Raw genomic sequence first — 4,133 nt, 5'->3', positions numbered from 1 at the left:
CCGCCCAGAGAGGAGCGATGCCGCTGACGCTGCCGCTGCCGCTACCGTTGCCGCTGCCGCTGCCGCGGAGCTGCTCTTAGTTCAGCCCGGACAGTTAGCACACACCCGTGATCCAAAACCTCATATAGGCCGGCCATACTTCATGCTAATAACGTAAAAACATTGTGGGGACACATGCAAACATGTATCAGATATGCAGACACAAAAAATCCTCTAATGCAACTGATAAATTCTTTCATAGGTTGAAAACACAGCCTCCACTTGAGTAAAAGTATCAATATCTGTATATGTAAAAATACTCCATTTCAATCACAGGGACTTGGGTGCTCTCTTTGGGTGCTCAGAGGGCTCTTAATTAAACTCTCCATTCACACATACAAACAGCTCTGTTGATGGGGATGGTACTATCTAAAAAAACTTATTCACAGAGACTAGAAGACACCAACTCCACCGAGCTTCAAAAACTGGTTCCATGAACTTGTTTTGGTTATCCACATGGAGAAATTGCGACTTAACAGCTTATGGGAAGAATCTCAGGGTCCCTTTTTGCAATGTCTGGACTCAATTTAACCATATTTGTATCTACACTGGGTTTTTTCCTTTGTTTTGTTTTTGTATAATCTTATTTTTTGACAGGTTGTAATTAACAATCACAATTAACAATTTGTTTTGTGTTTGTGTGGTATCTATGCTTTGTATATGATAGATCAATCATATAAAAAGCATAGATACCACACAAACACAAGACAAATGACTTACAAAATACAAAAAAAACCCACAAGGAAAAAGACAGTGAAATAAGTATATTACACATGGACAAAGCAGTCACATTTAAGAAAAACAAGAGCATTCATTATATAAAATGTCATTCAACAAAATCTTAAAATGTTCAAGGAATAAAAAGTCTAATTTAAGGGAGTCCTGAAGCTTATTCCACCTATGAGGAGTATAATAGGTGAATGCAGTTCTGTGTTCATATATAGGATATCCAAGGTAATGCATTCTTGAGAATGATTTTGGTATCCCATATTTCCAAGTCTTAAAAGTGATGATAAATAAAACGGTAGCTTATTTAGGATGGCTTTATAAATTAAAAAAGAGGCATTGTTGTTCCCTTCGAGTGGTAAATGATGTCCACCCGACCTTCTCATAAAAGATACAGTGATGGGTTCTAAAACTGTACACCTGTAATAAATAAAGAGAACTGTGATACACAGCATCAAGGGGTTTGAGCGTATGGGCAGCTGCATGTATGTAAATTACATTTGCATAGTCAAGCACTGATAAAAATGTTGCCAGTAGAATCTATAACCTACTGCTAAAAGAGAGGCAATGCTTATTTCGGGGATCAACGTGCTGCGGTTTTGTTGTGAAATGTGTGCTTATTACCACCTTTGGACTACCAACAGAAAAATCAAAAGGGGTAAGCTATGTTCTGCTGTCACTCTGGAGCTTATTTTCTTCCCCTTTTTGAGGAAATAATGTTGTTTTAGCTGTGTGTGCTCTGGAGTGGGCGACTTGTCATCGTGGAGGTATTTTGTTGTGAAATGTGTTGTGGTCGACAGAGGCAGCTAGTTGTCTCATTAACTGGAGAGCTAATATCAGTGTTTCTACTTGGATAACACTGTTTTTGTTGTGTTGTTGGTGGTTATACTGGTTGTTTGTTGGCGTTACTGGGAGAGAGGCGAGGCACTCAGGAACGCCAAAAACGTCACATCCTTTGGATTTTTGCTGAAAATCCGGCCTGGGTCCTTCCCATGGAAATCAGTCCAAAGGCTCTAACAGACAACTGAGAAAGTCGGGAAGGTCTCATTTTTTACGTTATGTTTCAACCTATTCACTCATTGGGAATAAAAACGATTAATACATGTAAATAGCTTCACAATTCTTACATATAGAACCTTTAAATTAGACAAAGCTTTGTTAATAGAGGGCACCAATGTGTAAAGTACTGTGTCATCAGCATAATAATGAATAGACTTGTTACTAACCATTGAGCCCAGGTCCTTTTTATACAATGTAAACAGGATAGGACCTAGTATTGAGCCCTGTGGAACCCCTTTTATAATTGCAAAGGAAGCCAGATTGATGACTGTCCACAACTATTGCTTGAGTTCTGCCAATAAGATAATTGTGAGACCAGTTACATGCATTTGTGTTAAAACCACTTGATCTAAGTTTATCCAAAAGAAGAGTATAATCCAATGCTTTTGACAAATCAATTAACAGGACAATACAACACTCCTTCCTATCCAGAGAACAAATTATATAATTTACTACCTTACATGCTGCTGTCAAGGTGCTGTGTCCAGGTCTGAAACCAGGCTGATGGGGGTTAAAATGCAATGCTCAGATAGAAAGTGATGCATTTGATTATTGATTAGCTTTTGTAAGATTTTAGTTAAATCTTAGAAAAACTTGTCAATAATATACAGCATATACTGTTATGATGTTTTGTGTCCTTTATACATGGTTCTCTCAGTTATCTCTATCCCTCTCCTCTGGTGTGTGTGTGTGTGTGTGTGTGTGTGTGTGTGCGTGTGTGTGTGTGTGTGTGTGTGTGTGTGTGTGTGTGCGTGTGTGTGTGTGTGTGTGTTTGTGTGTGTGTGTGTGTGAGAGTGCATGTGTGTGTATGTTGAAGTTAGGTTTTGTGCATTCATTTTTGTGTGGTTTATATATCTGCATAAAAAAATATGTTGATAAAATAACACTCAAAAAGAATACTCCATTCCAAGTAACAGTCCTACAGTCATTATTGTACTAGGTAGTACAGTATTAAAAGTAAAAGTGTTCGTTAGTACTCATTAATAGTGTTCTGTTATTGGACACCATATTCATATTGATGCTTGAATATGTAAACAAGGAGTCCTTGGGTGATTTAGTATTGCACTTCCGAAACATTGGTGCACTTGTAAGAGACATATTAGAAAAAGAATGGTCAAAATTGATGCAGCAGAAGCTGACATACTTTGATACTACTGATACTACTTTTTATTCCTACTAGTAGGCTATAGGTCAAGCTACAAAAATGCATGATTCTACATTTCCCATAATGAAACCACTGTCTTTTCCCCTTCTGCCTGGTAAATAAATAAAACCATATATAACTGTTTTCCCAAGCTGAAAAGTATTCTCCATCACTAGTAAACTGACCTTTATATGTCAACTCATTGGAGGTCTCCTCTAATGTAATCCCGGTCGATGTGGAGTTAATTTTAGCATTTATATTTAGCCCGCTGTTGAGTAGTTTACGATTTACCAATGCATCAGATTTCATAAACTCACCACATGTTTGGCATTTAAAATCTTAATACGCAAACTAACTACTATAGTAACTACAACTGTCAAATAAATGGAGTAGAAACTACAATGGTTCCCTCTTAAATATATAGGTAAGTATCAGCAGAAAATGGAAATACTCAAGTTAAGTACATTGGCTCAAAAATGTACCAAGTACAGTACTTGAGAAAATGGACTTAGTGACTTTTAAAACTGCATTTTATATGTATTTTCTCTCATAACTTTAAAGCACAGAAAACAAAAGTAAAATCTCAAAATGCATTTCAGAAATTGGATCAGGACTATCAACAGTACTGATGACCATGCTTCATACTGTAAGAGAACGAAAAGTATCATGCATATGTTGTGTAAACATGCTGACAACCAGAGCTGCAAACATGTGCTGTCATATTAAATAAGAGTCAGAGTTTACTTTTGAGTTGCCCAGCCAGCGAGATTAGGAGGAGCTGCTATGAAGAAACCACAGGACGAGCACTTAACTCTTCTCCACTGGGGCCAGTGCATGACATGTCACACCTCAGTGAGAAGACTTACTGCAGCATTACATAACCCACAGGGACACAGTCATCACAAGCCATATGTCTCAGTGACTGGGCACTCTCTGTGCTTATGGCGCAATGTCTCAAATATTTATTGTTGTGCACAACAACGCTAGTTCCTTGTTCATAAATTGAGCATTGTCCATGTAATAAAAATGGCAGAGGCCTTGTTGGGTAGACTTATGAATTACATGGTCTCGTTAAAATCCATGGTAAGGTGTAGTCTGTCTTTCTGTCTCCACGGTGACGGTCTCCAGAGGCTGACTGAAGACAGGTGCTCCAGACAGGATGTGA

Source organism: Thunnus thynnus, chromosome 12 (genome assembly GCF_963924715.1).
Source record: "Thunnus thynnus chromosome 12, fThuThy2.1, whole genome shotgun sequence".
NCBI classification, from domain to species: domain Eukaryota; kingdom Metazoa; phylum Chordata; class Actinopteri; order Scombriformes; family Scombridae; genus Thunnus; species Thunnus thynnus.
This window is presented reverse-complemented; position numbering follows the sequence as displayed.